Consider the following 23,884-nt stretch of genomic DNA (forward strand, 5'->3'; position numbering starts at 1 on the left):
TCCAGTACCATGCTGATTTGATTACTGTAAGTTTGTAATATAACTTGAAGTCTGGAATTGTGATACCTCCAGCTTTATTTTTCTTTTTCAAGATTGCCTTGGCTACTTGGGGTCTTTTGTGGTCCCATACAAATTTTAGGGTTGTTTGTCCTAGTTCTATGAAAAATATTATTTGGTATTTTGATAGGGATTGCATTAAATGTGTCGATTCCTTTGGGTAGTTTGGACATACTAACGATATTTGTTCTTCCAATCTATGAGCATGGGATGTCTTTCCATTTTTCCATTTCTTTGTGTCATCTTCAGTTTCTTTCATCAGTGTTTTATAGTTTTCAGAATACAGATCTTTTACTCTTTTGGTTAATTAAATTAAAGATAAATCTGTCTTTATTCTGAATTTCGTCATCACAAAGTTGAAAGTCTAAAACTACAGAGACCTCCTTTATAATATTGGAAGTATTTTATAGTAGTTCTAAAGATCTTTGGCCTGTAACCTGGAGTCTAGAATGTGTTTATTGCTGGCCAAACATTTGTTAGATATTTGCTTCAGAGAACTTTTTCTTTGTTCAATTAACATATTTTTGAGGTTTTTTTTATACTTTATTTTTTTAGTATATTTTTTAATAATATTTTTTATTATATTATGTTAGTCACCCTACAGTGCATCCCTAGTTTTTGATGTAAAGTTCCATGATTCATTACTTGCATATAACACCCAGTGCACCATGCAATACATCCTCCTTAATACCCATCACCAGCCTATCCCATTCCCCCACCCGCCTCCCCTCTGAAGCCCTCAGTTTGTTTCCTAGAGTCCATAGTCTCTCATGGTTCACTCCCCCTTCTGTTTGCCCCACCTTTCTTTTTCTTTCCTTTTCCTTTTTTTTTTCCAATGATGTAAAGTTCGATGATTTATTACTTGCGTATAACACCCAGTGCACCATGCAATACGTGCCCTCCTTAATACCCATCACCAGCCTATCCCATTCCCCCACCCCCTGAAGCCCTCAGTATGTTTCCCAGAGTCCATAGTCTCTCATGGTTCCCCAAAGTTCATAGCAGCATTGTCCACAATAGCTAAATCGTGGAAGGAGCCGAGATGCCTTTCAACAGATGACTGGATTAAGAAGATGTGGTCCAAATACAGATAAAAGACTGGTATCCAAGATCTACAAAGAACTTCTCAAACTCAATACACGAGAAACAAATAAACAAATCAAAAAATGGGCAGAAGATATGAACAGACACTTTTCCAATGAAGACATACAAATGGCTAACAGACACATGAAAAAATGTTCAAAATCATTAGCCATCAGGGAAATTCAAATCAAAACCACACTGAGATACCACCTTACGCCAGTTAGAATGGCAAAGATAGACAAGGCAAGAAACAACAATTGTTGGAGAGGATGTGGAGAAAGGGGATCCCTCCTACATTGTTGGTGGGAATGCAAGTTGGTACAGCCACTCTGGAAAACAGTGTGGAGGTCCCTTAAAAAGTCAGAAATTGAGCTGCCCTGTGATCCAGCAATTGCACTACTGGGTATTTACCCCAAAGATAGAGACGTAGTGAAGAGAAGGGCTATATGCACCCCAATGTTCATAGCTGCATTGTCCACAATAGCCAAATCATGGAAGGAGCCGAGATGCCCTTCAACAGATGACTGGATTAAGAAAGATGTGGTCCATATATACAATGGAATATTACTGAGCCATCAAAAAGAACGATTTCTCAACATTTGCTGCAACATGGACAGGACTGTTCAATTAACATTTTAAGACATGTTTACTATACGAAGTTGAGTTGACCACTCAGTTTGGAGAGAATCAATTTTTATCAACCTCAGAATCTTGAGTTAAACTCAAGCTAAGCAAATTTTTGTGGTAAAAAAAATATGCTTTTAATAAAATTAAGTGAGTTTAGGGGCACCGGGGTGGTTCAGTCAGTTAAATCTGCCTGCAGCTCAGGTCATGATCCTAGAGTCCTGCTCAGCGGGGAGCCTGCTTCTCCCTCTGCCTCTGTCCAGCTTTGCTCCCTCCCTCCCTCTCTCTCTCTTTGTCTCTCAAATGCATAAATAAAATCTTTTTTAGAAGTCAAGCAAGTTTAAAAAGTAATTTGCAAATAAAATGCAGAATCATATGTCAAGCCCCAACAACTAATGAGGAAAATGAAATTTAAAAAAAAAAAAAAAAAGAGTTTCCTGGCCAGTGGCAAAGCCCAAACTACAACCAGTCAGGTCTTCACTGATAGGTTCATCCATCTGTCCATCTGTCTGTCCATGCATCTGTGTATCTTTAATTAAAATGTTCAGTTGAGAGAGCACATATCGATTACAACAGAGCACCAGTAATTGTGTTGCATTCTGAAAGTAGAAAAGTAAGACATTCTGTTTTTAGATAAGTTGTTCTAAAGGTGGTCCTTCAGAGGAGTTTCTGTAGATCGTACAGATACCCGCAATAGAGGTTTAAGACCCACCACATAATCCCACAAAGAGGCATTTACCACGTCTTCTTCAAATCCGAGGATTGCAAGGGTTAATCCGCTCACTTGCTTAAGTGTGGACCTGACCAATCATGGTAACTGGAAAAGGCATAAAGCAAGCCTTTTTTGTGTCCTCCCCAAACAACTTTCACTACTCGGCAGAGCGCCTGAGAGGCATCTGACCCAGAGAAGCTGGGGGCCCCTAAGTAACTGTTGGAATGATGTGTTAACAGGCCGTAGCTGACAAGTGGGAGACCCACATAAAGACCAGGCCTGAGGTTTCAGTGCAAGCCAGACACGTGACGGGAGAAATGAGGTGTTTGGCATTTGGGAGAGACTGGTACAGCCCTCTCCTCAGGCGTGCAGGAAGAGAAGCTTGCTTTTTGTAAAGTGGAGATGGATGGCATGGCAACTGGCTGGAGAGGGGAAGCATGGGATGGTGAGCTTTCGGGGGGAAAGGAGCTGACAGCTGCAGAAAAATGATAGGGAGAGCAAAGATACTTTAATATTTGAAGTGCATCGTGTCTTCAGTAAAATGATCGAAATCCATTGCATGGATAGTTCATTAATTTAGCAGGTGTACATGTTAACCAGTGTCTGTAATATATTTCTTTTAGAGTGTTGAGAAGACACGCAGGCCTCCCTGTGTCTCCCGAATACAATAACAAATCCTCATGTGGTCATTAAATAACTTAATACATTTTAGAAAGTTAGGTTTTCATGGATTTGTAAAAATTTCTTATTCAGCCCTGTCAGTTATCAGACTGGTGGTTAGGACTATTTCCAGATTCTGAGAGGTATTTATTTGCAGGGATGCCTGGGGGTGAGCTTATGAACTTATTCAAATCATGTTGTTGGGAACTCGCTTGTGATTGCTCTCAAGTGTTATTTCTAGAAAATATTGTGTGATTTTTATATGGAAAATTGAATTAACTATTCCATTAATTTACCATATTTACCAGCCTTTCTTTGCTCAGAATGATTATTGGTTGCATCATAAAGCCAAGTCATGGGAATGAAAAGTACAGCGTAGGAAATATAATCAATAATATTGTGATAATGTTGTATGGTGACAGATGGTGACTACACTTAGTGTGGTGAGCACAGAGGAATGCATGGGATTGTAGAATGACTATGTTGTACTTGAAACTAATATAACATGGTGTGTCAACTGTACTCCAGTAAAATAAAATAAAAAAATTTTAAAACTCACTCTAAAAGATTTCAGATATGAGGATGGTATAAAGGAGGGGAGAATCCAAAAATGGTTGAGAAAAGGGAACATTATTAAATCCGGTCTTGAAGACAGCTGCTTAGAAGGCTGTGAATGACTTTTGCCAAAGCAATGTCTGCCCCAGAGACACACACTGTTAATGTCTCAGATTGTCCTCCTGTAAACTTGGGGGCATAAAGAACAGCTCCTTTAAGGGCAACAATGCTACTGTCCATTCACTAGATCGTAACCTCTTCCTCTGCCATTTCTTGGATGGCCACCCAGCTGTCTGGAATAGTGGCCATGTGGCTTCATGCTCTCCTATGCCATTATCAGGTGGGAAGATCTTCAATTAATGCTTACAGGGAAAATACAGAAATTTGTCAGGTTAGATGAACGTTCCATTAAGTAGTTTTCAGATAAATTAATCTTAGAATATGTTAAACTTTCATGGCTGACCTCAACATTACAAAAATAAAAATTATGATGTGTTTCATAGGGTGCCTTTTAGTCAGGTGTTGAGTATTGCATTTGGCTTCATGAACCTTGGAATTTTTATGGTCGTTGTTGCAGTAGGGTATTTCAAGGGAATCATTTTATGGTCTGTATTTTACTCCTTACTCATAGCTTGGCTTCTGAGTCTATAACATAGTCCCCTTACCTTTAACTCTGTGTATTAAGCTCAGACATTTTCAAAACCCTCTTTGTGTTCTAATTGTTTTTGGCTTTAATAGGTTAGGGCAGAGCCAAGTAGAATACAAAAGCGAGTCTTAAATAAAAATCAGAAAATACTGGATTCGCCAAATGCTTTCCCCTTCATTTACTTGGGAAACACTCTTGTATTTTGCCAGACTGTGGAACACAATCCTATTGTCCTTTACTACACCTCTTTTTCATCACCTGATTAAATGTTCCACGTGGTTCACATGTGTGGGAAGAGAGGGAGATGTCGAGATGTGAAAGTAGTTACCTGTTCCAGTCTGCACCCTCGAAGAGCTCTTGCAGCAAGGTCAACGTCATCAGCAGGGACGGCATGGATGCTCGTTTGGTCCGTGAAGCCGTGATAAGCGTCCCGTACTGACCGAAGTGGGAGGCTGGGCTGGAGAAGGAAGCAGAGACACCACCCCAAAAGTTTACTTTTAATTTGGGGGGAATTTGGATCTCATAAGAATAAAGATTACAGAATGTTGCATTTGCAAAGGCCTCAGTGTTTCAAATCCAACCATCTACTGAGTTCATAGATACTCTCACCGAAAACCCTACACAGACCTTCACTAAGGAATGAAGAAGTCACTACCTTCTGAGATGACCACTTGCATCCCCGAAGAGATTTCAAGTCCCTGCTTCTTTCAAAACAAAAGACGTCTCTGGAATACCTCCGCCTTGTTTCTTGTGCTGCCCTTCCCAGCAACACTGAAGAGCTTTAAGTTTTCCAGACGAAGCAGCTTGTGGTATTTGAGGCTTGCTTCTGTGTCCAGGAGGCTCTAGGTCTGTGCCCCATTCTCCCACCCTCTTTCCAGCGCAAGGCTTGCAGTCTTCTCACTATCAGATTCACCCTTGGGAACGTCTGTCCGGCTGGCCAGCACCCATGTCCAATTGCTCTGGTCTGAGAACAGCACCCTTGGGGTGGTGTGAAGAGGTTGGGCGGATGGGAGCTGTTCTTTATTCTGTTTATGTTCGTAGTTCCATTAATGAAATCAGAATTGCATTAGCTTTTGAGACAGTAATTATACTGTTGATTTATATTGAACTTACGGCAAAGTGACTTTTTAAAGTAGTTTTATATACTACTCCCTCATATCTAATATTTCTGGATATTTTTTTTTAATCGCAGATTCAAGACTTTATTTCACCATTATGTAAAATAATATCTGGGACTAAAATAATGCTTAAGAAAATCAAATCAAAACTATAATAAAAGTATTATGGTGTTGCAGAGTTGGGGGTAGACCCTCTTATCCTTTATATTGCTATTTCTGGGTTTCTGTTAACATTGATGGAATATTTGTACTCTTGCATTAAAAATAAATCATGTTAAGAGCTCATTCCCAACTGTTGAGATTGGGTTCTCTCTTCTAACCCATTGACTATTCTTTCTAAATCTTTCCTTTGGAACTTTATTGTCATCCAGGTAACTGTCAGAAAGGACCATGTGGAGGAAAGGATCCATGGCCTACTAAGGTGTACTTGCTCTCAAACCCACATTAGCTATAACCTGGGCCTGTTCATCACTAGTCATTGTTTGGAGTCAATTCAATATCTATCAGAAGAAATTAACAGTATTTTATAACCATGAGTTCAAGGACGCATACTGCTTAGGGACAGATTTTTGCATATCCATAAAATGATTACTGTAAAAATCATTATTTCCTAAAATGTGTGAACTAAAAACTGCTAACAAAACAATTTCAGCCGAACTCATCTGAGGGGGAAAAAAAATCCCAGACTCAGCAAGGCTGTGAGCAGCTCCCCCTCGGGGAGCCTCATTTAAATCTGTTTCCAGATGTCCTGAGGTCTAGGACTTGTTTCTTCTGTGGATCTGAAAGAAATTTCTGGAAGGTTCTTTGGCTTCAGGGTGTGAATAGGTTCTTAAGTTTCTGCAAAGTTCTGTGACTTGGAGGTGTGAGTCCTGTGCATGCACATTTTTTTTTTAAGATTTTATTTATTTATTTGACAGAGAGAGAGACAGCCAGCGAGAGAGGGAACACAAGCAGGGAGTGGGAGAGGAAGAAGCAGGCTCATAGCGAGGAGCCTGATGTGGGGCTCGATCCCATAACGCTGGGATCACGCCCTGAGCCGAAGGCAGACGCTTAACCGCTGTGCCACCCAAGCGCCCCGCACATTTGTTTTTTTAACCTGGAAATNGTGAGCCCATTTTCTTCTTGCCCTCACAGTATGAGAGCACATGCGATACCTCTCATTTACTTGAAAACCCTCCTTCCTCCTCCTGCCCTTCCTTCTCTTCCTCTGTGTGTTCTGTCTCCCCTTCTTGCCTGCCTTGTATTTCGGTGTCCCTTGTTCATAATTTATGTTCTTGGACACGTCCTGGGCTTAGCGACAATGAGCATCCCTGGAGCATTGAGCCTGGGGGTGGTTGGAGTAATTGCAAGAGAGCAAGAGGTCGGGACCCCGGAAAGAGGATGCTATGTGCAGGTCAACAGCTTCCCTGAAAACGCGTCTGAACCAGCGGGGAGGTTGTGCGTTTGCCGTGAGTGCATCCACTGCCCCGCGTGGACTTCGCTGTCTAGCAAGTCTGGCCCCAGCTCGAGGCCATGGGGGAGCAGATTTGGGGACAAGAATGCCTCCCTTCCACCATCCTGGAGAGATGCACCTCGGACAGGAGCCATCACTTCGCAGTGTAGCTTTTTAAACACTGCCCGAGCTTATCAAAGGCATCAGCACACAGGCAATTTACTATAAGATCCCGAGGTGAACTAGAAAGGATTTGGTGTGAAATGATAAAAAATGCGGGTTTTTCCCATGGGCATGTCTGCAAGCATGCCCCAGAAGAATTTGGTTCAGCGAGTGGAGTGTAGCCCCGAAGGCCGCAAGTGTCTGTAATAGAAACCAGCCCCTATCTAATAAGCCCACACTGCCATACTCCATAAAAGGTGTTTCTGAGGTTTAAGGATCTTGAAAAGTGTCACTGTTCATTTTTATGAACACTAGCAAGAGAGATGGTGCCAGCAAACGTTTCAGGTGGAGAGTTCAGCGTATGATTGATGTTGGTTTTGGCAGGAGATTTTGTCGGTCACCACACGTGTCCCAGTGCCCTCTACAGATGTCCCCCCTTTCTTTGTTGTGTCCTAAAGTAAAGGACACTAAAGTTTTCTTTTGAAATTTGGTTTTGGTTTTGGGTAAGGAAAAAGTGTGTTAATTCGATTCAAACAAGGGCACTCAAGACGCCACCAACTTTAAAAGTGCCCATTACCTGCCACTGAGCCTTCATGGGGGGAAGATTGTGATTCGCATTCCTGACCATACAAGTTTCTACTGCTCACCGCTGTGCATGGCGTGGCCGGCTTTACACTTTCTGGTGCTTTGGTTTCACCGGCAACAGCAAATACATATCTGGGGAGGTTTCACTCAATTTATAAAACGACAGGTAGGAAATAATTTCAGTCAACGAAATTATGGGAGTTTTGGTTCCTAAAGGAAGAAGTTCATGTAAGGACTGTTGTGCCAGAGGCTATGCAGGCGAAAATGAAATGGCAGCGCCTGTGGCTTCAGAGCCAAATGGTGCAGGGTCTATAAGTTCGGTCTGTTGCTGGTGAAATACTCAGGCAACACAGGAAACCTGGCACCGGCTCCCAAAGCATGAAATAGATGCTGTTCTTCAGGAAAGCAGGCCGACAGGAACAGCCTGTCACCCTACAGGTTTTCGTGATTAATGCAGCATGAGATAGAGCTTGCTCACACATCTCTCCTCTTTCTGAGCCACCGCTCAAAAACGGTGTTGTTCTAGCGCCCTGAGGTCAGTGACTGGATTCTCACCCAGATAAAATTGCTTCAGGTCTTTAAAATGACATCTCAAAGAATATCCCCACAGTGCACAAATGGTGACATGTAAATAAATATACACAAATGCCATGTTTTTCTTTTTCTTGTAAGTAAATGAGTCACCCAAGAAAGCAGAGTCATACCTGAGCTCATTGGAAGACTCTTTATACTGCAGTTTAAAAAAAGCAAACAAAAAGCAAGTATCTTGGGCCATCCTGGTTTACTCGGCGTCATCATAGGAGAATGAGGCTTCCCATATGCATGAATTTAACCGAAAACAGAAGGCTTTAAAGGCATGTAGGTTTTTAATTCCTATTCGTTCGTTTCTATAGGAAAAAAGAGCCCATAGAATATATAGCCCATCACTTTGCCCTGCAGTAGAACCTGGAGACTTTATGTGGCTGACGATTCCACATCACTGCCACAAACCTCTAGTTGTGTCTAAACCTATAATACAGAGGTCGTCCTCACGGCAGATCAGGTTGCACTGGACTGTCTGCCTTTACATTCAATAGCCCCCAGGTGCCTTGTTTGTTGAGTTATTGCTCTTATTTTTATAGTTTTCCTGCTTCCGGCTTCACTTGCCTTCCAGCAACTGCTGTGTTTTTGCAGCCGATAGAAGCTGCAAGCCCATATGACATACCAACATTTTTTTTTTTCACTGTTTATCTGAAATGCTTAACTGGGAGTCCTGTAATTTACTGGGCAACCTCACCATGTCCCTTCTCAGGAAATCTTATAGAGAGGAACCCTGCTTCCTTGATAAATCCCAAGGGAGATAGCAGGCGGCGTATAGGACCTTAGAGAATCCCACAGAAGATCCCTACGCCCGGCACAGAAAAGCATGGGGTCCTGTGCTCTTGAGGCTGTGAGCACCAAGAGGAAGGAAAATTCTGAGCCTCAAGTTGGGGGGGGGGTTGCGATCATAAGGACAGGGCTAGATTTTTCCGAGAAATGTCCTGGGTGGACTGGTGTCCAATCCCAGGGCTGCTGTGTCATCCTGCATTATGTAACGGACGTAGTAGTAGCTGGAAAAATAAATGTCACCCTCACTCACATAAAGTGTGGAGGAGGCCACACGAGATGATATGTGGCCTCACAAAGACCCAGCCTTCTTCCCTCTCTGCACTCCATCATGTCCTATACAGTGGGGTGGCTGCTGGAGCCCTAGCCTTCCCAGGAAGTGGGATGCATCACTCGTCATCCTCAAAAGCTACTCTCTGGACATAAGGCTTGGCTTATGCTCATTGACCAGAACGTAACCACATTTGCAACGGAAGCTAGGAAATACAGTGTCTTTGATAGGAAATTTTATGGGCATACAGAGATTCTGTTACTGAAATTCGGGGAAAAAATTAAATACGTGTCAGATTAAGGATCATGTCTTTGACTCTGAGGCTTTGAAAAGACCTTGTAATGATTGTTCCCAGAAGTCTTGGCTTCTCTTGGAATTTCCTAGGTTAAATGTGATTTTATAAAAGCATACTTTGAAACAATTAATGGGATTTCTAATATTTTAACATGCTATTTCATGCAGAAAAAATGAATTAGAGGAACATAGGTGGCCAGCTTTAGAACAGAGTTTCACAAAAAGAAAATTTATGTTTATGGCAAAATAGCAGATTGGGAAAAAGGAATTTGTCTTGGAGAATTATTTGGAAATTTAAGAGTAAATTGAGGAACCATTGGCAACTATGGGAAATCACCTAAAGGTTTTCAAGATTTACATGAAGCTTTGGAAATGACGCTTGACTGTAAAAAAGGGAATCCGGAGAAAACATCCCACAGTATATTCTGAATTTCTGTATTTTTTTGTAAGTGAGTGAGCTCCAAGGCTGCTAATGAGGAGGCTGGGACATCAGTAACAACATTCCTTTCTCCTTCCTCATGTCCTTCACCCTCTTCCTTCCTTCCGCAAACTGTATTACATCCTTGAAGAGAAAGGCTTCTCAATGGCTGAGATCCTTGTGAAGTCTGGTGTTTCGTCTTCTGAAGTTGGGCAGTTTTATTTTATTTTGCTTTCTGTAGGAACTCAACAATCCAGATGCTAGACCGGATGTCTTGTGTCAAACTCCCTGAATGTTGTTTTCCTGTCTTCCCTGAATATTGAGGTGCGGCTGTCAGTAACATTGACAAAGGATGTCCACTCGGAAGTTGACTATCCAAACTATGTCAGTTAGCAGGAAATAGAGAAGAGCAGTAGAATCATGGGAAACCAAATTTGAGTTCACTAATAGGGTGGACTTATGTAGTTAATGTCATCTGAAAGAGCATAGAATTTTAATTTCTGGCTTCGATATGTAGACCTCACGTGAATGGTAACTTTGGTAAACAGACCTAAAGTTTATACATAGTGCGTGCATAGTGAAGAAAGTTTGTGATTTCGTGTCTGAGCATCTGCTATGAAAGTGGCTTTTGGATTTTAGTCCCCTAAGCACTTGGTGAAAGGTGAAAATCTGAGTCTCAGACACGTTTAGCCATGAGCAGAGATCAAGTAGGATGCATTGTGAACACAGGACTGGGCCTGCCTTCATCAGAGTTTGAACGCCTTACACTTTAAAAGGCGTAAGATTTTTTTTGATCTGAAGAGAAGCCAGAGTATTGAATGCCTGACATTTTAAGAACAAAGCAAACTATGGCTCACATGTTCCCAGCTGGGAACTCTTCATGAGAGGGGAAAAGGAGTTTCCCTGTTTCTCTTTGGAATTTATCTTTTTAATGCATGGCACACCTGCACTTCTCAAGATTTGTTAAAGCCCACTGGAGCGCTGGGGAGTTGTGTGTCTGCTAAATTATTTGGAAGGATGAGGAGTAATAGCTAATTAATTACTACCCAGTTAATTAATCCAGGGTTAATTAGGAACTCTGCATTTTTATTGTTTTTACTTTACATTTATAGTTGTGAGTAATAACTTGGGTTTTAATTTTTCACCTTTCTTTCTGCCAAGAAAACCTGATGATTTCAACACATATCTTTCTTCGTTTTTGACATTATTATCCTAGACAGGTGTTGGGTTTTTTTGTTTTTTGTTTTTTTTTTTTACTCAATCATCTATTTTAATTTCAAAGTATTATTATAAAAATGTTAAAGAAACAGAAAATATAAAGGTGGATTAATGTGAACACCCATGTAAACACCACCTATGTTGAACACTTGGTAATATTTTCTCATATTTTCCCCCTTCCTTCTTCTCCTCCTTTCCTTCCTCCCCTCCTTTTCTTCCTTCCTTCCTTCCACTGATTCAGAGTAAGGTAAAGGCATTGTTCCACTTTATCTGCAAATGTTTCAGCATGCATTTCCTAAGAAGTACATAAAATATATACACAAATCATGATCATAGCTAATAAAATTACTAATTGCAATATCTAATCTAAATTTTATATTCACGTTTTCCCAATTGACCCATCAGTTGCAAATTTGGCATTTGATGGTTCCATATCCTGGACAGTTTTAATCAAGTGCAACATTATTTGAAAAAGAAATATTTAGGATGCAGTTGAAATTATTTAAACTGTACAGGGTCTGGCTCATCATAATTCTGTGTCATTTCAACCTGGGTTGATGGTATTCACAGGCAGAGACCAGAATGTTTCTTATTGGGGTGTGTGTGTGTGTATGTGTGAGAGTGAGTGTGAGTTTGTGTCCACTTGAGGGTCTAGTCCATAAATGCTATACTTTAATTGCGTGACCTGATTCTCTCATCTGTTTGCCTTCTCCTTCTGAGCCCAGGAAGTTGGCCGGATGGCTGAGAAGCCACTGACTGAGGCTTGACACGGGCCGCTGCCCCTGTGGAGCCTGACACCGCTGCTCAGTGGGTACCACCTGGCAGAGACTCGTGGAGACAGGTGTGTGGTGGAGTCAGGCTTCCTCATAAAGTTTTGGGTGAACAGTGCTCCTTTCTTGATGGCCCTTATCACAGAGGGATCAGTAAACAGGGCAGATTCCACAGGCTGAGTTGGACAGATTAAAGGTTCCATTCAAAGATGACTGATGACACTCACCCTCAAAGAGCTGTCCTTGAAAGGACGACAAAAAGGATTACATTTCAGGGGCTTGAGGCCCCATAGGGATGTCTTTCATCCCTCTCAAGCACTCCCTCTATTCCACTCAGCGGTTCTTGACTGCTGAGAGGAAGCCATTGAACATACGTGTAGAGAGCCCCAGGCCCCCTCTCTGTTCTCTCCTGCCTTGCTGGTGGGACCTTTCTAACAATCTTTCGCTACCTCCTTCTCCTTCGTAAGCCGCGTGGAGGAGAGGAAAGGGTTGTATCATTGCCGAGCTAAGGAACAGCTGCCTCATCCACAGACAGCTGTATTGGGCTTGTACGTACCACAGGACCTGCTCTAATCTGATACCCAGTGAGCGTGGTTCCTTGTCCGAAGCTAGAGCAAGAGACGGCACAGACCATGTCCACAGTAGGAGAGCATAATGCAAGGTGGTCTGAAAGGAAGGCTAACCACACTGACAAAAATACCTAGAACGTTGAAGCTTCAGTGTTTGATAATGATATAATGGCGAATTTGGCAGTTAGCCCCCATCATGTGGCCAAAGTTTGCCATTTCTATAGCCAGTCTAAGAGAGATGCTTCATTCGATGGCTCTCATTGTTCATGGAACTCATTCATTAGTTTCTGAACTCCTAGATGATGGAGAACTAACATACTTTGAAATGTAAGCTCTGGAGTTGATGGAGGAAATTGAAATTGAGCCTAAAGAAAATACCTGTTGCGTCTAGGAAGATTACATGTATTTAGCTGCTTTTTACTTTTGATTGTGTTAAGTTCGTATGGTTGGGGATACAATATATGAAAAGTACAACTTTATAAATCAGTAACAATGCACAACTGTTTTCCAGCACCAAAATATGTGGTATGCCTGCTGTAACAGCAAAGCAAAGCTGTCGCCGTGGGGAGGAGTAGGGCCTTAGCTAATTATTTTTCTCACGTAACAAGAACTTGGGACATAGGTAGCCCGGGACTGCTGTGCATGCAGATCGATAACTTGAGGGCTTAGATGCTGGGGATTTTCCTGCTCTGAATTGGGAATTCTTGCGCAATGGCTCCGTGAGCTCCAAGCCTAGGGCTAAGGTGTCAGTGGAAAGCAACAGACTCAAGAGCAAAAGCATGCCCCTGGGAGTCTGCCTCTCCGCCCCCCGTGAGCTACATAAGGTTGTAAGGGAATCTGGAATGGTGAGCATTTCCACCGTGTGCACTGTCATCCTCAACATCGTGGTTCTGATAAGGAAGAGGGAGAGGGTGAATGTTGGGTAGGCAAGTAGTTTGGTGGGTAGGGCCATAGGGATGCACTTAGGGGACATTCATAACCCAAGCAGACTGCCGTACGATCTAGAACTTCAAACGGGGCTGTGAAATATTTACATAAATTCTGGAGGCAGAGAGACTTTTAAGAGCAGGTGTTATGGGGACAAACATGTTAGAAAGTCGCTCTATAGCTAAGATCAGCTTGATAGCAAAGGATAGCGTTTATGGCAAATGAAGCAACCTCCCTGTAATAAAAATGAAGGTTGGGTGTTATTATATGGATAAAGCTCTAACTGGACTGGAAGGAACATAAAGGAGATGTGGGGAAATTATTAAAAGACTTGGAAGTCTGGCAGGGGTATAGGTTTGACATAGGAGGAGAGCAAGCACGTGCTATTGAAAGGTTTCTGCGGGTGGGTGGGGTGGAACCCCAGCCATGTGGACCAAGGAGAAAAGCATTGGCTGTTTAGATGAATATAGGAAGAAATAAGTTGAAGTCATGTTCCAAAGACTCCTGCGTATTGCCTTGGATCAATAGATAGGAATCAAACTTGTACTAACAAGTAACAAGAAAGAGAACCATCAAAGACAGCTACACATTCTGTTTTCTGGCAACTTGGGAGAATTGTGGTGTGACCAGAAAGAAAGTTGGAAAGGAAAAACGCAGTCTGGGGATGAAGCATCATTCACTTTGAATAAAGATAATCAGTGGTACTCAAGTTGATAAAGAAATAATGGAGCAGGCTGGAGACACTGAAAGTGTTAGGAGTAGGTCCTGGGTGAGGGAGGGGCCTGCAGGTCTGTAGGAGGGATTTAATGGCATGGAGGTTGGAAGGGAAGAAGAGAGGGAGTGAATACACAGAGAACTAGAGAGAATACCAGAACAGAGCCTTGGACACTCTGCATTAAGGAATAGGTTGCTTACAGTAAGAGAGAGTTTGGGGACAATATGAGGTCCGCAGTGAGGTGATAGGACCCATGCCAGGAGAGGGAGCAGACGTGTGCGAGTGTTTGCCAGAAAAGCTCAGTGTGGACCAAGAGCTTCATTATAACGGACAATGACAGGCCACTGGATTTCCACAGAGAAGGTGACTCGTAACTCCAGGGAATCAGTAGATGAGACCTAGAAATCCCGTCCCAGGCATTTGGAGAGAGGGGATTTGGAAAGACGCAGGAGGCACAGAACAAACACACAGAAAAATTGCATCATGGCCTGAAGAAGCAGTGAGGTGTGGTTTCTCCCCTAAAGTGGGGGTGTTCTGAGCACATGAGAAGACAGACCAAAACCTCTGTACACAGACCCTGAGTAGACTTGTAGAGAAAGAGGCTTTCGCTATGTTTTCTGACAGCCTGGCCGAGGTGATACATACTAACGTAGTGCCAGTCCTAGGGAATGCACTGTTCTTGTTACATTCTTTCTCAAAAAGATGAAATGTGTTCCTCAGGACAGGAAATGTATCATTTTTGCAGAAGTACATTTTTGCTTTAAGGAAAAGGACGCTGCTCCTGGAAACTTTCTTGGTATTCCCTGTGCACAGAACTCACTCCTCACCAGTGAGCTAGAAAAATGGCATCATTTAAAAATGTATGCAGTTTGTGAATGTGTGCTTATATTAGGCAAACTTCACTCCAAGTATGCAAGGCCCTGTTTTGTTTTGTTTTGTTTTGTTTCCCAGCGGCATGTGTGAGGATTCCAGTGCAATCAGTTTTGCTACTGACAGGTGCAGTTCTTAGTAGACACTGTCTAACCTGTAGAGGTGGTGCAGGAATGGGCAGGATTTGAGGGTGTTCTGAAGCATAATCCTGTCCAGGAGGGTGTATTTCTGTGAAGTGCTCCTCCACGCAGAGGACAAAGCAAGGTCTTCATCATTTTCAGAAACGCTGTGAACAGGGAGGATGGACCCAAAGATTACCTAAGCTGCTTTCAAATATTTGTAGCTCTTGGGTATGTATCTCATGCTTTAGCAACACCGGTGAAGTGGAAAAGAATGACTGAATCACTTACTGGTCTCATTAAATTGAGGTCACTTCACATCTTTGGCTGATTTTTGCAACCAAGGCAACCTTCGTGCTGACTTTGCAAATAGCATAGGTATTTTACAGATCTGTGACACATAAACTTTACTGCCAACTTGCTTCAAGCCTAGGTGGGATGTACGCAAGTCTAGACTAAAAACTTTTCTTAAAAGCATGAGCTTAAGGGAGTGCAAACAAATATGAGCTAAAGAGGCTCCCAAATTTAGCAGAAAAAGAGTCAGGCACGTGTAGACCCGTGCTTTCGTTTTTGCTTTACCCTTGAAGGAGTATAAAACTTAGGATTTCATTTATCTGGGCTCTACAGGCTTCTCATCCCTAAAAATAATAATAATAACAATAAGCTTAAGGGGAGCCTGGGTGGCTCAGTTGTTTAAGCATCTGCCCTCGGCTCAGGTCATGATCTCAGGGTCCTGGGATCCAGCCCAGTAGCAGGCTCCCTGCTCAGTGAGGAGTCTGCTTCTCCCTCTCCCTCTGCCTCTACCCACCCCCGTCACTCGTGCTCTCTCTCTCTCAAATAAATAAATAAACCCTTAGAAAAAATAAGCTCGAAAGATGATCCACAAAATCACTTGTGGTGCTAAAATTAGATGATGTCACGCATCGATGAATGCTATCTTCACTCGCTTTCTGGAGAGAGGAGAATGAATGGTGTGGAGAACAGTCATCCAAATGTAGCGTGGGTCTCCGTTGAGTGCGGCGATCCATGTAGACGGCTTAGACACCCTTTCAGTGACCTCTTATCACCCACGTACAACCGACTGGACACGGAACTTCCAGCAGCCTTCACAAGCCGTTGAAATTGGTTCCACTGGGCTGTTAAAAGGTCTCAATTCGGAAACAGGTGTAAACATTCAAGTTGGATTTCTATCTAAATGTTTAATTCATCCACAATTCATATCTATCGACTACCCCTTCAGTTCCAAAAGACTGTGTTATTTGATCGTATAAATTTATAAAAGGCACTTGTCCACTAGCAAGGCAAGTTTCTGTAAATCCAGAAGGGAAAGCGACATGGCGAGCTCACCGACAGATATGGAGAGAAAAAATATCCTCTTCCTGGGTCATGAGAGGTTGACTTGACATTTGCTCCTTCAAGGAGAAAGGAAGCCTGGCAGGCACATGTGTGTAGCTGCCTGCGGCCATTCACATCCCAGCAGCAGCTGTCTGCCGGATCCTCCTGGTGTGGAATTTCTCCTTGGTGACCTCAGAACTGAGGCTTAGGACTCTGAGATAGGTGTTAGGTGTGAGCACAGTCAGATGGACAATTTTCTCAAGAGCATACACGTGCATGTCTGCACACAGCTTATGCACCGCAAAACACAGTGTGATTATCTTGAAGCTACATTTTTACGACAGGCTCCAATAAAGCCCTCATGTGCACATGTGAACGAAAGGAATATGAAGTGTCTAGTTGTCAGTTCTGGGCAACGGGGAACCTGCCCCACCTTATTCCAGATGAATTTCAATGAGGTGATTCCCAGATTGGGAGGCGCCTCATGGCGTGGTCCAAACACCCATCTGTTCTCGCCCATCCTTGTCTGGCCCTGCTTCTGCGACTTGCCCAGACACCTCAAAGCCCGCCCCACTGTCCGTGGCAGAGGTAGCTTTTTCTGAGGTTTTCTCAAGCAGTCACCTTTCTCTGCCAAGATAGGAATGTTCTTTGGCTACTTTCCCAGACTTCTCAAGGAGTTGACAGTGCTTCTGTATATGCATGAGGTGGTCAACAAGTACAGTCAGAATAAGTACGATACACTCTCTTTGGAATGTGTACAGTCTACGTGCATTGCTCTATTCAGTCACCTTTAGCTGCTATGTTGTCCTTTCCATGAGCATTGCCTTTGGGAAGCTATGTGTACTGTGAGCGTTTGCAGTGAGCTCTGTATTTCATCTCCGTTCCCAGTACTGGAGAAAGTAACTGCTTGGCCACAGGGCAACCCTCTATAGTTTTTGCTGTTCTTTTCTTCCCAGTGTCATAGAAATTGGTATTCTTCATGAGGGTGCAGAGGTGGGCCTTCTGGGTCACATAGAACCCATGCGTTCCTTAAGTTACCTGTCCAGCATTACGGCAGAAGCTACAAAGGAAAGTAATCACGTGGCACTTAATTGTATTGCTTCAGAAACAAGTCTACTTTTTTTTCTTTCCATGGTAAAATACTTACGTTCCAAAGCATACAGATATATATATATAATTTCTGATGAGATCTTTACCTTCATTCTTAATACGCTTGATGTTAGAAGCTTGAATAATGTCCACATACTGCCAACTAAAGTTTGTTATTCTATATAAATCTAAAATGTCATTCTGTAGCCTATTAAAATTTTGGACCAAGGCTCTTTCTCTGCTCGTCTATAGAAAGATCCTTTCTATTCCTGATTAATCTTGAATTTTGAGAGCATCTCACATCAACTTTATGTGGAATGAAGTCTTTGCAAAAAAAATTATGTATACACACATATGTATGATATGTATGCTATCCACACGTATATGTATCATGGTTGCGATGTTAGTATAGAAGGAAGGCACAGCCCTAAACTACCGCAACTAAGCATATCCTGTAAGAGTCTGATCATTGTAACCCCACTCCTGTAGGAAAACAGAAGAAAACGGGTATATAAGTCAAGCAGAGTCTAGGGTTAGGGACGTGAGTCACCTCCTTTCTTGCAGTGTGATCTGACTTTAACTTCTGTGAGCCTCACTCGCTTCATCTGAACAACTAAAAATAGATGATATGCAGAGGCTTTGAGACTCAGCAAAGTTCAATAAATGCTCGTTTATTTCATTCCTATCCATCGATCTGTGTACGTATGCCTGGCATTTCTGTGGCATTTCTGCAGGTGCGATATGTCGTTAAGACGTACCCCCTCAGTAACAGAGGCACAGCTGGATATTAATGTCAGCTGGACAGTTACTTAGGGATTCAGCCTTATGTAGGAGTATCCACTTGATTCCAAGCGCACAGCAGAGGTTACTAAGTATTACCCCCCGTTATCAGAGAATTATAGTACACCTTTCCCAAATCTATGAATGCAGAATCAGTCCTGACTTTGTCATTGTTTTCCCTGGGTTTTCTCTAGGTAAACCTGTTTCCTTTGTTCACCCAGGCAATTGGGAAACCAAACTGAGCGGAGGCAAGCAGAAGAGTTAGGTGAAAGAAGGTCTCACACTGTTTTCATAGGAAAACACAGGCCCTAAATCCACCCCTAAAACATGAGTGAAATCGCTGTGGTTTCAGAAGCGTTTTTCTCAATAAACGGGAGCTTTGTTTTGTGTTCGTGCTGTATTTCATGTTTGTTGAGCAGCGAGCTGTGTTTTTCCTCGTCTGCCTGATACCCCTGCTGTTCGTAAAGGTGTCCAAGAGAGCAACATAGTGTTTCTCTTTCTGTCTCTAGAGGGGCCAAGGTTTGTGCAAGATTCATCTCTTCAAGGCTGGTTTCGGGAGGTCGGGAGCTTTTTCAGTCTTTATGCCCTAGCTCTGAGTGAAGGCTTTCCAGACAGCTGCTTTGTGTGGCAAGAGGGAGGATGCTTTTTATTCCTCTTTGGAGCAAAGAGCAAATGCAGAAAGAGGGGTCAGAGATCCGAGGAAGCTTGTGATAAGGCCCTGGAAGGCAGGGGTCACCTGCTTCTGTTTAACAAGCTGCTGCCACATTTCCAGCCGGGCTTGTCAGAGCCCGAGCCCTAATCAGAGCACCTCAGCCTCTCGGGGCGGATATTAAAGGGACAGGACAGTCCCCAGGTGGCTTATAATTCAAGCCAATTTGGTCTGTGAGATCATCCTGCGTTCTTTAGTGGAGTCTGCTGGCATACCATGGGGGAGCGAGGTGATAGCAATCAGAGCTGGCCTTCCTGCAGCCCTACTTTCATGGGAGTGAAAAAAACATTGGTCTGGTGGCATTTCCTTGGTTGAATGTGTTGTGTTCCAGAAAGTACCGCAGGACCATAAATAGTAACCCGTTGCGAGGCGGTAATTTCCTCCTGTTTGCAGAAAAGCATCCTGAGGAAATGGGAAAGCATTGTTTTTATTTAATGTCCGTCCCCTGGACCTGGGGTTGGCAGACGAGCACCTCTGGGCCACAGCTGGCCCACTACCACCTGTTTTGTGGATGAGGTCTTGTTGGGAGACAGCCGTGACAGCTCGAGGACGAGACTGTGGCTGCATTTGCAACCTGATGGCAGAGTTGAGTTCTTGTGACATTCTTTGGCCCACGGCATAGCCAACATGTTTATTATCTGGTTCTCTATGGAAAAGTTCACGCAGCACCTGAAAGACCCTCACTGTACTCAGGTTTCCCATTTCGCCAACTCTTGACATGAGTTTGTCCTTGGCAGAACCTCACCTGGCTTGTCTTTACCAGAATCTCTTTTACTAGGCACCTGGGGCCGTCCAGTACCTGAAACGGGGCTGCCAAAACCAAAGGACTGAGTGTTACATTTTATTTAGTTTTAATGAATTTAAATTTAAACACTTACATGTGGTGACTGGCTACTCTGTCGGGTGCATGCAAGAGTGCTGGGCCTGCCTCACCGGCCGAGGTGCTCAGCAGTCTGGCCGTGTCTGGTCACGCGGCAGTATTCCTATGCTCAGTCTTTTATCGTGAAATGTAAAACATGCCCAACGTGCTGAAGCATAATTATACCAGTTTTATTAATGCATGTCAGCGTTATTCAGCGTTTCCTTTCTCAAAAGTTTCCTTTTGAGTTTGTCTTAATGTGTGTAAAGGAATGTGTTTAACCTGAATTTTGAAATTTTGACCATAATGTAGTTAACCTGCCAGTTAACCGGTTCATTTCTAGGGTCAGTCATGTGTGCTTTATTATTTTTATTTTTGGTGGGTCAAATTTCTAGAAAGTTATCATTCTTACTTTTCTTTCTTTCTCTTCTTTCTTTTCTTTCTTTCTGCAGAAGAGCATGAGAGGGAGGGGCACAGGGAGAGGGAGAAGCAGACTCCCCCCTGAGCAGGGAGCTTGATGCGGGACTCGATCCCAGGACCCTGGCATCATGACCTGAGCCGAAGGGAGACGCTTAACCGACTGAGCCACCCAGGTGTCCCATTCTTACCTTTGTTGTAAAAAGATCCAGCATTGAGCTGTTTTATTTCTTTGTCCACTCTTTCATTAGTTTGTGCTGTCTTTACTATTACCGTCCTTGTACGTTGTTGACTAATTTCCTAGACTATATTTCTTTAACTGCTTGCTTTCGGTTCTTGACACAAGACACTTTAACAGTTGTTTTTCCTAATATATGCATTTTAGGTTCTGGTTTTCCTTCTTTTTTTTTTTTTTTTAAGATTTTATTTATTCATTTGAGAGAGAGAGAGACAGAGCACAAGCAGGGGGAGGGGCAGAGGGAGAAGCAGACTCCTCGCTGAGCAGGGAGCCCAATACAGGGACTCAGGGGCTCGCTCCCAGGACCCTGGGATCACGACCTGAGCCAAAGGCATGATCTGAGCCACCCAGGCTCCCCAGGTTCAAGTTTTCTGTGTCCTTGTCTTTGATAGTATCAATTTGACTAGCATGCAATTCAGCTTTCTTAATTGTCTTCCTTGGGATTGACTGATTTTTCTGATTTAGAAAACTGGCGCCTTTCATCAAACCCCAAGAAAAAAAATGTCCTTTTGTTCCATTAAATATGTGTTGGACCTTGTCATTCAGTCAGTGAAATCTAAACGTTGTATTTAATTTCCATTCGTCTTTACCTCTCTGCAGCCCATGCTGGCTTGTTTCTGCACATCTGTATTATGAGTCACTGGGATCCTCTTCAGCTCTCTCAATCTGCTTGTAATCCTGCCATTGATTTTTGAAATTTCACCTATCTTTTTCATTTTTTTTCTATTTTTAAACCTCTGCTTGGTATTTTCCCAAAAATCTGCCTGGCCATTTTTATCTTGTTCTTTATGCATTTATTCATTCCTTCTATTTTTAAAAATATATTTAATATGTATTTATTTCATATTCTGCTTTGACAGTCTTCATGTCTGATAGCCTTTGGGTTTAAATCATCCTGTTTGACTCTAGTGAGTATCACACATGGTGGGTGGAAATCATACATTTTATGATTTTTTAATTTTGATTCTTTTTTCACTTGTATTTACCTTTACGGGATTTTTATGAGGCTTGCGTGGAGGGCACCCCCCAGGAGAATTTATGTTTGGTGCTGATGCCTTGGGACATTTCAGAGCTGAAGGTTTCTTTCAACAGAATTTCTTCTTGGTGCTTCTCTGGCCACTCGGGGAGTTTCCTGGCCATTCCTGCCTGAGGTCAGCGTGTTTGTTTTTAATACCTGAAATCTCAAGGCAATGTTTCTGGTGGTTTGTGTTATTTGTTTGGGATTTTTCTGGAGGGTGTGTTTGTGTTGTTACTGTTGTTCCTGACCTTTATGCAGAGTCAGAGAGCAACTCCTCTGTCACTTAGGAACCAGCTGCTCAAAGGAGGTAGGCCTGCTATGTAACATGATAGTCACTGTCCTGGACAAAATTCAGTTCGCTTCTCCTGCAGTGTAAAAAGACAGATGTGCAAGGACGTTGTGCTAATCTAAAAACAGCTGACAGTTTGCCCTCTCAAGCACCCCCCCAACACACACTTGTATAATCACCTGGCATGTGTGAGCCCAGCAGACTTTGTTTGCTGAATGCATGCATCACTAACGTAATCAGTTCATCTAAACTGGATGAGCTCCTGTGTCCCGAATAAATGGTTCCTGGTGAAATTTTTCATGAGTTTTCCAGTATTTGGCTAGCACGGAATAGTGCATGACAGCTTTCTGGGGGCGGGTATAGTTCATAAAAGTGGCTTTGTACCTGCGAACTGAGAAATCTATTTGTAAACTGTATCTGGTTGAGGGGAAGGATCAGATGTACAGACAGAAAAACTTGTGCTCCTTTTAGAGACCTGGTTTAGAGTACGAGCTAGCATCCAGGCTACTGTAAAATGCTGGTTCTGTCCGTGTGGGACACATTCAAAGCCTCCCACCCTGACAGTTTTCCTCCAGTGAAATGGCATTGGTTTGCAGAACAAAGAGGATTTTGCTTCTCTGTACAAAAGCAAGTTTTCTTAAACGTTACTTTGGGGCAGTTAAAATTTTTTATCATTTCCAAACTTAGGAAGGTATCACATAATTATCTTTTTGTTTCTACTTCAAGCCAGGAGATGAATGAATGGATGAGATTTTACAGAACAACCTATATGTCCGGGGAGATTTTTTTTTTTCTCTATTAAGCACTAAATGCAAGTTACACAATTAACATACCTGGTCTTTGGAAATTTGCAAGATTACAAATGCAGCACATTTGTATTTGTATTTGAATTGAAAAATGTCTGTTTCCATCTTCTTTTTGTATTTTTGGTGAAAGCTCATTTAGAGACCATAGACTGCTCTGACAATGTTGTGTGTGTGTGTGTTGTTTCTTTCTCTGCTTGTCCTGAACTATTGCTGATTGGGTGATTGATATGCTGAGCAAGGCTGGGAGGCAGCTCATCCCTTGGGTCCTTTCTTCAGGGTCCCCAGCTTTGATACTAAGACTCAGTACTTTTAATAAGTTCCCCAAGTGTTGGGGCACCTGGGTGGCTCAGTCGTTAAGTGTCTGCCTTCAGCTCAGGGCGTGATCCCAGGGTCCTGGGATCGAGCCCCACGTCAGGCTCCTCTGCTGGGGGCCTGCTTCTTCCTCTCCCACTCCCCCTGCTTGTGTTCCCTCTCTCGCTGACTGTCTCTCTCTGTCAAATACATAAATAAAATCTTAAAAAAAAAAAAAAAAACCAAGTTCCCCAAGTGTTTCTTATCATCAGGCAAATCACTAAAACACTGTTTTAGGGAATTCACTCCCCATTAACCACATGCTCCATTTTCAAAATGGCCTAAGTGCTTGTGGAAATAATTTTTTTCCCATCAAACACCCAAGTCAAGATACTAGCTAAATAGATTTGGCCTTTGAAAATTTGCAGATTCTCATAGAATAAGAATTCACAAATAACGTTCTCATTTGTGTATATAATGCTGAAACTTGTGGTTTTTGTTGGTTCTCAATCAGTTTTTTTTTTTTTTTTTAAGATTTATTTATTTCAGAGAGAAAGAGTGTGTGCGAGCGCAGAGCCCTACTCGGGGCTCGATCGCAGGACCCTGAGATCATGACCTGAGCTGAAACCCAGAGTTGGATGCTCAACTGACTGAGCCACGCAGGTGCCCGTCAATCACCTGTTTCTTAGCTCTTAGGCACATGGGACAAGAAAAGCACCTTACTAATTAGAATTTTGTTATCCTCGTAAAGCATGCTATTTGTTGGCTTATACACGTCTGTGTACTTACTGTGTCCGAGATGGAGACATCTGGGCACACGACGGGGAGGAGATAACAGCTCAGGTCTAGGGCTCTCTGTGTCTCCCGAGTCACTGGCTGGATG

General features: G+C 42.8%; 1 long non-coding RNA gene across 4 annotated transcripts in view; it reads left to right on the plus strand.

The window, feature by feature from the left end:
* LOC109491041 overlaps positions 1-23,884 on the plus strand; it is a 557,171-nt gene that overhangs the window by 76,540 nt on the left and 456,747 nt on the right. The gene's annotated exons all lie outside the window — the stretch shown is intronic.

This window comes from Ailuropoda melanoleuca, chromosome X, assembly GCF_002007445.2.
Source record: "Ailuropoda melanoleuca isolate Jingjing chromosome X, ASM200744v2, whole genome shotgun sequence".
Classification (NCBI taxonomy): Eukaryota; Metazoa; Chordata; class Mammalia; order Carnivora; family Ursidae; genus Ailuropoda; species Ailuropoda melanoleuca.